Genomic DNA, 10,533 nt, shown 5'->3' with positions numbered 1-10,533 from the left:
GAACCGGGTCAGGAACGGCGCCCGTCGTATGGCCCGGCTGAAAGCCTGCGGACCGGGTGGTTCGGGCGAGGGGCTCCAATCCTCCCCGCTGTTGTAGCATCCCCCACGCCTGGGGTGGTAGCCTCGGCGCACCCTCTCGTCGAGGTGGGCTCGACGGTTGCGGTGGTGGTGCTCGTTGCCGAGGCGACCCGGGGCCGCAGGCGCCGTGTTGCGCGTGCGCCCGGTGTGGACGGAGGCTTCCCGCACGAATCGGGAAGTCACAGCGCGATGCTCCGAGGGGTACCCCTGCCTTCGGGAGGCAGAGCTTTCGGCCCGTCGGACCGCGGCATCCTCCAGGAGATTCTTGAGCTCCCCCTGGATGTGTCGTCCTTCGGTGGTCGATGGTTCCGGCATCGCGCGTAGTAGTATCGCTGCCGCAGCCAGGTCCTGGCCGACCCCACTGGAAGCCGGTGGCGGCCTTGCCCTGACGTCGTCGGCAATGCGGTGCTGGATGCCCTGGGGTAGATGACGCGCTTCTCCGGCCGGAGCTTGGACTGCCCATTTCTGTCCGATGTTCCGCCGGAACTGCTCAAGTGTTCCTGCTCCCTCGTCGAGCCTGGCCAGCATCTCGCGGATTTGCTCGAGCTGTGCGTCCTGACCCCCCGCAGGGACTGGGACCACAGCTAGCTCCCGAAGGATGTCAACGCGAGGCGCAGGCCTAGGGGGATCGCCGTTTTCCAGCATACCAAGATGGTTGCCTTCGCCGGGACCCCCTAGATCGACGTGGAAACATTCACGACTTGGGCCGCAGTCCTCGTCACCGAGGCTGCGGCTACCATCGGAATAATCGGAGAGGCAGTAGTCGCATGCGGTCATGAAGTCCCGCATGGCACTGAGGTTACCGAGCCCGGAGAAATCCCAACAAAAGTCGGCCTCGTCATCTTCCTCGGAACCCGAGGGTCCGTAGGTCGAGACGACTGTCAGTCTGTCCCAGGGCGACCACATATGGCACCCCGGAGGGTTGGTACATGCCTCTATGAAGGCTTCCACCGAAGCGAGGCCGTTTGGTGGGTCGAAGCTGAATCCAAAAGGCACGAGATGGGAATCGGTCGGTACCTCTTGGTCGACGGGCGGTGACGAAGTCGCGTCAGGGGCGGACTGCACCGTTGTCTCAGGTACGAGGGCGACGCCCAGCAAGTCCTTCACGAGCACGCTGGCGTCGTTCGTCTGCTTTGGGTTGGCGTGTTGCGGGGAAACGACGCTCGTCTTCGTCTCAGACGCAAGGTCGAAGCCCGACGTGTCCCCCGCTGGGGCGCCGGCGTCGTCGACTTGCTCGACAGCCGACGAGGTGCCGCCTCCTGCTTGGCCATGGTTGCCCCGCCTCCTCCGTCGGTGGGGGAGGTGACGGGACAAACCCGGATGTTGTTCTTCCGCCATGTGGGGAAGACGTCGTTGATTCCGCCACCGGCGGGCGGGCTGACGGCCGCCATTGTCGCTGTCGCGCGGCGGAGGAAGGAGTATCATGTCGTAGCTGCCGTCGAGGGACATGAACTCAAGACTCCCGAAACGAAGCGTCGTCCCGGGTTGGAAAGGTTGCTGGAGACTACCCATCTGGAGCTTGACGGGAAGCTGTTCGTCAACACGTAGCAGGCCCCTACCTGGCGCGCCAACTGTCGGCGTTTCGACCCCGGGGGGTCCCTGGATCGACGAGTAAATTGTCGCTGCGTTTCCCAGCCCAGATGGGTCGGCGCGAGGCGGAGCACGAAGGGGGGAAGAAACAGGAAAAGGGGAAACCCGCGGCCTTCGTGTTGCCCTGCGCCCAGGTCGGGTGCGCTTGCAGTAGGTGGTTACAAGCGTTCGCGTGGGAGAGTGAGAGTGAGCGGGAGCCTTATGCGTCGACCCGTTCTCCCGCGCAGCCAACCTTCTCGTACGAGAGCCCTGGACCTTCCTTTTATAGGCGTAAGGAGAGGCTCTAGGTGTACAATGGGGGGTGTAGCAGTGTGCTAACGTGTCTATCAGAGAGGAGCTAGAGCCCTAAGTACATGCCGTCGTGGCAGTCAGAGAGGTTTTGGCACCCTGTTCATGTGATGTCGTGGCCATCGGAGGAGCGCTTGGGCCCTGTGGAAGGACAGATGTCGGGGCTGTCGAATCTGCTGACATCTCCTTGCTTCCATAAGGGGCTGAGAGCCGCCTGTCGTCATGGAGCATGCGGGGCGCCATCATTATTTGTTTATCGAGGCGAGCCAGATGGGACGCCGGTCTTGTTCCCCGTAGCCTGAGCTAGCTAGGGGTAGGGTAATGATGGCCCCCCTTGTGACGTGGTCGGTCGGAGCCCTAGGTCGGGCGAGGCGGAGGCTCCTCTGAGGTCGAGTCCGTCTTTCGAGGTCGAGGCTGAGTCCGACCCCTGGGTCGGGCGAGGCGGAGACCGTCTTCTGAGACCGAGGCTGTGTCCGAGCCCTGGGGTCGGGTGAGGCAGAGTCCATCGTCCAGCGTCGAGGTTGAGCCCGAGCCTTGGGGTCGGGCGAGGCGGAGTTCATTGTCTTTCGGAGCCGAGGCTGAGTCCGAGCCCTGAGGTCGGGCGTGGCGGAGTTCGTCGTCTTCCGGAGCCGAGGCTGAGTCCGAGCCCTGGGGTCGGGCGAGGCGGAGTTCGTCGTCTTCCGGAGCCAAGGCTGAGTCCGAGCCCTGGGGTCGGGCGAGGCGGAGTCCATCTTCCGAGGCCGAGACGGGGGCCGAACCCTGGGGGCGGGCGAGGCGGAGCTTCCTATGTCGCCCGAGGCTGGACTTAGCCGCTGTCGACCTCACTCTGGCGAGTGGCACGGCAGTCGGAGCCGGGCAAGCGACGCTGTTTTCTTGTCAGGTCGGTCAGTGGAGCGGCGAAGTGACTGCGGTCACTTCGGCTCTATTGACTGAAGAGCGCGCGTCAGGGTAAGGTGTCAGGCGATCCTTGCATTAAATGCTCCTGCGATACGGTCGGTTGGCGTGGTGATCTGGCCAAGGTTGCTTCTCTGCGAAGACTGGGCCTCGGGCGAGCCGAAGGTGTGTCCGTTGCTTGTGGGGGCCCTCGGGCGAGACGTGAATCCTCCGGGGTCGGCTGCCTTTGCCCGAGGCTGGGCTCGGGTGAGGCGAGATCGTGTCCCTTGAGTGGACTGAGCCTTGACCTTAATCGCGCCCATCAGGCCTTTGCAGCTTTGTGCTGATGGGGGTTACCAGCTGAGATTAGGAGTCTTGGGGGTACCCCTAATTATGGTCCCCGACAATAAGTAAACATAAAAAATACTATTTTTCATTATAGATTGTATTGTTTGTGGAATGTAGTTTAAAATAAAATGTGAGATAAGTGTGATAGGGAGTTTGCTGAAGATAAACTAAGTAGCTTACATCTCTATTCTGAAATATCTTATTATTTAATATTCTATAGCAGATCAAAATATAATCTATGACTAGGTATGTGCCCGTGCGTTGCCACGGAAATTAAAAATTTATATAAAACATAGATACAGAACGATAAACGTCACTATGATATATAAAATCTGTGTGTCAAAATATCATCGTATCACTAATATTATATATGCATGGTATGCTATTAATTCCCTAAAATCCGTGTGTCAAAATATAGGCATTGCTACAAATTCCCTAGAACTCATATTACCAACAAACTTTTCTTGCCACTCGCGGATTGCATTGAGCCAACCAATCTATGAAAGATGGTATGCTATTAATTTTTTTTCTCAAACCTATTGTGGTACACTATTTAAAGCAGTACTGTTAGCTTTAAAGGCATCAGTATGATTGGATTAGATAATGTATAGTACCCTCAGAGCAAAGCCTGTGTTGTTCAGGCAGATTACTTTCCCCTTGGCATTTCTTCCACTTGATATTCCAAGCCGAACAGGTCCAGAAACCACTCCTCTTCCACTGTAATGTGTAGCAATGCCTCTTTCTGCTATTAAATCCATATCTTCTGTTCTTATCTACAATACAGTTGGAATTTTAAACACAAGTCACAATCAACAACAAGATGAAATACATTCATTGCTTGATATTTGCCAGTTTCAAGTTAACAAATGAGTAGGCAGCATTACCTGAACTTCCAAATGAAACATACTCTCATTAAAAATGGTATCACTGTTGTGTGTAGGCTTTGGTAGCCATTAGGTTTTGGAGTTGCAATGTAATCTTCCACCTGTTAACATAACTGATTGTTAGAAAAGTGGAATTCACAAAAGAACATTAAATACGACAAAAAGAAGATAACTCACAGCTTGAGGAACGGGTGTCCATATGCCATGAACAAGGCCAAGAACATGATAGCAGATCTGAATTGAATAGACTTGTGAGCCAATGACAAATCCATTGTATAAGCAATATAGTAATTTCTTGTTAGTGGTACCTGTTGTGCAGTGCACAATGGCCAAACACCATTGCAGGATTTTGGTTTTATGATGATCCTCGGCTAAGAAAATAGTGTAAGGTACGAAGGTTAATTATTTTACAAATAACATGATATTTAGAGTAATATAAATAATATGAATATAAAAATACATACCTAAGCAACCTGATTCACCTCATTTATTAAACTCTTGGATTTGAGGGTAGTTTTGTAAATGCTGAAAGATGGGTCAAATAATAAATAATCCAACAAATAAACAACCTTACACCACATTTCAAAGTAAGAACAAAATAACACTCACGCCATTTTTTTGACCGGGACAATCACGCCATTATAATAATAACTTTTGATTTAAAATGCAATTGAGACGCACAACTAAGCAAATAAGCAGGAAACCGTACCACAAAGTATTATCATATTACATAGTGTTATTTAGTCAACAACAAACATGGTTTACTGACCAAAGTTTTTTAAAAGAAAAGAAACTAATGAAAATGTGTAGCAGACTGGGTAATTGTACGATCTCATATGAAATGAGTTAAAAAACTGTGTAAGAAATATCTAGGGAACACCAGAGCATGCTAGCACAACACTACATCAAGCAAGTGTGGTGTTATAGTACCGTAATCTGATTCCTAATGAAAATAGATAAAATTCTCTTTGGAGTCTGAAGCCAGTAGAACTTTTAGTTTAATGAGATGTCATGCGCTCACCTGTAGAGCTCTTTGTAAACTGAGCGCACTTCTGTTTCAACACTAACAAGATCGAGAAACTGATCCCCAGCAATCTTTTGCCTTAAAATTCTATTTGCCTGGAATTGAAGAATCTCAAACATGAGAAAATAGCACTGAATCATGCAGTATCAATCATTACTCAAACAAACACAACACCTCTTCCAATTCTTGTTCATGGGCCTTGTACAAGTCTTCAACGCTTTTTCTTAGTTCAGCAAAACTAGTGGGGTTAACGTACATGAAGGATAGATATTCCAGCTCAGACTACAAAGACAAGAGCTGCTGGTCAAAAGGAAGAAAAAACTGAGAGTAAACGAAACATAGATTGATATACTGATATATGCCTACATGAAAAGAGAAGTACACGAAACAAAAGTTCTTTTACACGGAAAAGTAGCAGTACAATAAAACCTATTATAACAAAAAAAAATAAAATAAAGGGCACAAGTATTTCTTTACTCTTTACTTCTTTACTCCCTCAATTTTGAGAGATAGGCCATTCCATACCTCAATTTTGCCATCTTGCTTCTCTTTATATGTTCTTTGTCATCTGAATTTTATGCAAAAGATCAATGGTACCTGGTCTTTAGGCCACTGAATTAACCAAAACTCTGTCGAGTCTGTTGGTGATATATCAAGCATGGCTTCTTCTTTGACCTCCTCAAAAGCCGGTCCAGGCTCATAGCTACAGCAGTTCACACAAAGTTCAGATGACAAAGAACACATCATACAAGTAGACAAGGTGCGCTGTCGAAAGTATACTGTAACTCAATTTGTGGCAAGAAGGCAAGCCGAACTTGTTAAGCTTTATGGTAGGAAGAAGATATGCAAATGTGATATTCCTACTTACATTGAATTAAATGGGCAGCAAAATGTAGGAAAATGCAGTGAAAACAATGAATTCCAATTCAGAGTATTGAGCAGTTTATCAAAATGATACTCATTACTGTTGCAAATTATTCAGAATACTGAGCACTCGAAGCGTTTCCATTCACACCACCACAGTAACGCAAAGGAACTAAGGGAATGTCAATATCATACCGAACCCTTGCTTTTGCCTTGACCATCTCTAGCGCGAGTCCAGCCTCTAGTGATCCCTCACCCGCACGGGCGCAGTTGACACGGTTTTTGCTGAACACCCCCAAATATAGTTTGGGAGATTAACTGCACCCAGCGCCTCAGTGGATTGATATCGCGCTCTGAAGAACGAGAACCTAATTGAACCAAGGATAGATGGATGGATTAGATTAGATTAGCAGGGAACCAAGCATCAAAGAAAATTGGAACCGATCGAGCGAAATGAAATGGACTTTCTTGCTCTCAAACATAACAGAAATTAGTAGTTCCTGCGACAGTGAAGTGCAGAAGAAAAAAGTGTCGAGGACCAGAAGCTATGTAGTAATCAGTACAAGAATTGGCAAGAACGGAGAAAAAAATCACTCATGCGGGGACGGGAATCTCAAAATGACAAAATACAAAAGAATAAACAAAAACACAAAATTACCTTTGCAGCAGCTTCAGCTGAAACAAATTCAACATAGCAAAATCCTTTACAATTGCCATAAGTTGTTTGAAAGGATATGCAACTCGACTACATTAGGCACTGATACAAATATTATAATCGGCGAGGTTTGCGACTGAGATCGTGTTCATACCAATTGGGGAGGTGGATGGGGGCGAGGCGAAGGGGCTGGCTCCGCCTGTTGTGCAGCTTCGGGGGCCGGATTGTCCTGCGCCCGACCGATAAGTCGCTCTGCTACTTGGGCGGGGAGACCCGGATCGTGGCCATGGACCGGCACGCGTCGCTCGCCGACGTCCACGCGCGCCTCTCGCGGTCGTTGCTAGGCGGCCGCCCCTTCACGCTCAAGTACCAGCTACCCAATGAGAACCTCGACTCCCTCATCTCCGTCTCTACGGATGAGGACCTCGACAACCTCGTCGACGAGTACGACCGCATCGCCGCGACCTCCTCCGGCAGCGGATCCTCACGCACCTCCCGGATCCACAGCCCGGGATGGACTCCGGGTTCACGTTGAACTTGTTAACAGACGTGTGCGAGTACTCCTCCGCCTTGAACCTGTAGATGTCATTGAGCTGCTGGAACTCCAGCCAGGAGTAGCTCCACATGTGGTAGCTCAGCGCCGTCAGCCGCGTCACGATTCACTCCATGATCTCCTTCCCTCCGCCCAACCAGGCCGATGACGAGCTCCTCCACAGCCGTGCACATGGCGAATCTGGAATAGAGGTCGATTTTGGTAGGCATTGGCGGGGGGCGCTGATGGTGGCCGAGATTTGGAGCACTGGCGACGAAGCAGCGCATGGCATGTAGCGGCTAGGGCGAACGGGATTGGAGCTCGATTTTGGTAGGAGTTGGCGGCGGGCGCTAATCGCGATCGGGATTGGAGGCCAGGATTGGAGAGTAAGGAATCGAGGCGAGGGCTGGTGGCCGGGATTGGAGCTCGAGAGTTGGTATGGGTTGGCTGGCGGCCAGGATTGGAGGCGAGGTGTTGGCGGGCAACTTTCTACGCATTCCTGTAATCTAGGCAGAGGTGAGGTGTGAGACTTGACGGTGGGACCAATACGGCAGTGAAAGCATGGCGGGGGCATGGACGCGCCCGAGCGCCTACGAAGGGGGAGGCGGTCGGCGGGACGGGAGGAGAAGGCAGAACCGTGGACGCCTACACTCTATTCTTAAGAAGTAGTAGAGATATCGTACATTGACATAGTTATATCTTATATAGATTCATCTGGCATTTCATCTTTGGATATTGTGACTAGAAATACCCTAACATAAAATGTCCTTTCGAAGGCATAACATAATTTTAATTATAGTTTCCAAGGAAGTCATTTTGCACTAGAGATGAAAACGGGACCGATAGTAGGTCATCTTGTATTCTACCCTAATGAATTTTAATCGGATTCGGAATCGAATACAGATAGTTAGAAACAGGAGGGATACAGATACATGGATCGGGTATTTTATTTAGGCGGATAAATAATGGATACATATATTATTTGGTTGGATATATGAGGATATCGAATACTTGTCAGATAGTGTATAAATTGCTTATTATTCACTAGAACCCAGAGCATTACATAAGACATATATCAACATGATAATATAGAAATAAGTTGAGATCATGAAATAGTCCAACACAATAGTTTGAATGTAATGACAAGATTCGAATCACACAATAGTCTAATACAACAAAATATATTTTTCAAATGACATAAGATAGTCTAATATGGTATAATATAGTCCAACACGTGTGATATATAGTCTATTCATAAGCTATGGAGTATTGGAATTACACATGTGATGTATAGTTCGATACTTTGATATAAATTTAGACAACATTTCAATAATTTCGACGTGAATATGTGTTCAAACAAAAATGTGATGTACTACAAAGTTGTAGACCTTTTCGAGCTATACAATTTTCTTACAAACTTTAACTTCATCCAAGTTTATATGTAAAAGTTATGATTTTTATAAGAATATTGTCAAGAAAAAGAAAACTAGGTACCCGTATCCGACCCGAATATTCGGGTATTTACCATGTAGTTTCCGCCCCAAATCCAAAGTTGTATTGTCTGGGTACTATCCAAATCCGTCCCAAATATAAAAGTAATCGAATCCGTATATGAAAAATAGGTATTTGTATTATCCATATCTGGTACCCGACGGACGAATCATTGAAAGTACCTTTGGTGTACTTAACGACCTTCGATGTCGTCTATAGAGGGTGAATAGGCGATAATAAAAACTTTAACTCAATTGAGCTTTTCTTACTTTAAAGAGTCCATTGTAGCGGAAAAGTGCCTTGATCCCAATAGTACATGTACTTCAAAAACCCTTATAACAAATATAGGATGAGAAGTGAAAACAAGAAATAAAGCATAGGACAAGACACACGATTTTTCTTATTGTTCGACCAATGCATACATCCATGTTGGAGTCAGCCAATTATCTTAAAGTCTATTTCAACTCTTTTCTCCCTTTGCTCAAGTTTATCACCACTTGTGATAAACCGAGACTTTCACTATCACTTGATGGCTTACAATAGCCTCGAAGCTAACCACACTTTGGTAGCTCTCTGACGAATGTCTAAAGCTATGGTCATAGCCCAAACACTTGCTCGAGAATTAGCTCACTTGCTCTTTGCATAACTCTCTTTGCTATAAGCACAAGCACTCTAGCACACATACTGCTCTCTATCACTAGATTACATGCTAATCACTCGATCTCACTTAGAGATACACTAGAGAGGGCTTTTTACTTGCTATGTATATGCACTTCTGGAGTCTTGGTTGTATGAGTTGGGGCGTAGAGGGGTCTATTTATAGCCCCTATGGCCAATCTAGTTGTATATCATATAAATAGGTATTGAAATATTTATTCAAATATAATTATTGTTTATTTCTAAACACTAAGGTATGTGTCTGATGGTTAGCTCCAAATTTCTGGAGCAAGGGGGCGTGGTTCAAGGCTCGCTCTGTACTATTTTTGTGGGCTGGAGAACTAGTCGGAGCGGTGGGGTGGAACCAGAGTGTGAGAGTGAAGCCGTGTAGCACCAGGCGTGCCTCGCCCCAGCGTGCCCAGGAAAATAAAAATACACTAGGTGTGCCTCGCCCCAAAGAATCCTCCGCGCACACGCGCTCAAGGTATAGGCGTACATTTGGGCCGGGCCTGATGAGCCGGCCCGAAGCACGGAAAAAAGCACGGCCCAGGCACGACACGACCCGAAATATTTTAGTGTCGGGCCGGGTTTGGGCCGAGGTCGTGGCCTATGGGCGGGCACGAGCACGGCCCGTTTAAGGCAGGCACAAAATGACCCATATAGAGGCACGAAAAGGCCCATATATTTATTAAAACCACACTTCATTCCACACTTTCATGTACTTTATAAAGAACACAAAGCTAGAGATAATGCTAGTTAGATGTTTTTTAGCTTTGAATTAGAGTATGTGATGTAATTTTACTTTTCTTATGAACATTAGATAATGAACTAAACTTATGAACTTTGTATAGAGTTGATTATACTCTTTTTTCTAACAAAATGATTTGTAAACGAGGTAGTCATTTTATAGCTTTGGTAGCTTAATACAAATATTAAGTTTGCTTTTGGTCAAATTTATTTGTCTTATCTTTTATTTGCTTTATTAAATTTGTTTTGAATTTAGGGCTCTCATGTGAATTCTGGGCCCTGATGTGAATTTTGGGCCAAAAAATGAATTTCGGGCCAAAAAATGAATTTCGGGCCCTAATGTGAATTTTGGGCTTTTATAATTTCGGGCCGCCCGAAATTAGCCCGTCACGTTTAAGCAATTACGTGCCGGGTCATGGACCGAGGGCTAGGCCCGTGGGCCGGCCCGGCACGACCTGAAATTCAAACGGGTCAGGCCAACCCGAAATTCAAACAATACGGG

At 47.7% G+C, this 10,533-nt stretch overlaps 1 long non-coding RNA gene across 1 annotated transcript; it reads right to left on the bottom strand.

Annotated features, from left to right (window-relative positions):
- Nucleotides 1-4,103: 4,103 nt before the first annotated feature.
- LOC103647173 (uncharacterized) lies at nucleotides 4,104-4,419 on the bottom strand. Its single transcript, XR_562687.2, has 3 exons — nucleotides 4,370-4,419; nucleotides 4,239-4,295; nucleotides 4,104-4,162 (listed from the first exon to the last, which is right to left on the bottom strand). It is a non-coding gene; the product is annotated as an uncharacterized lncRNA (long non-coding RNA).
- Between the last annotated feature and the right edge of the window lie 6,114 nt (nucleotides 4,420-10,533).

This window comes from Zea mays, chromosome 2, assembly GCF_902167145.1.
Source record: "Zea mays cultivar B73 chromosome 2, Zm-B73-REFERENCE-NAM-5.0, whole genome shotgun sequence".
In the NCBI taxonomy this organism is placed as follows: domain Eukaryota; kingdom Viridiplantae; phylum Streptophyta; class Magnoliopsida; order Poales; family Poaceae; genus Zea; species Zea mays.
Note: the sequence above shows the minus strand (reverse complement) of the source record. Positions and strands in the feature narration are given on the sequence as shown.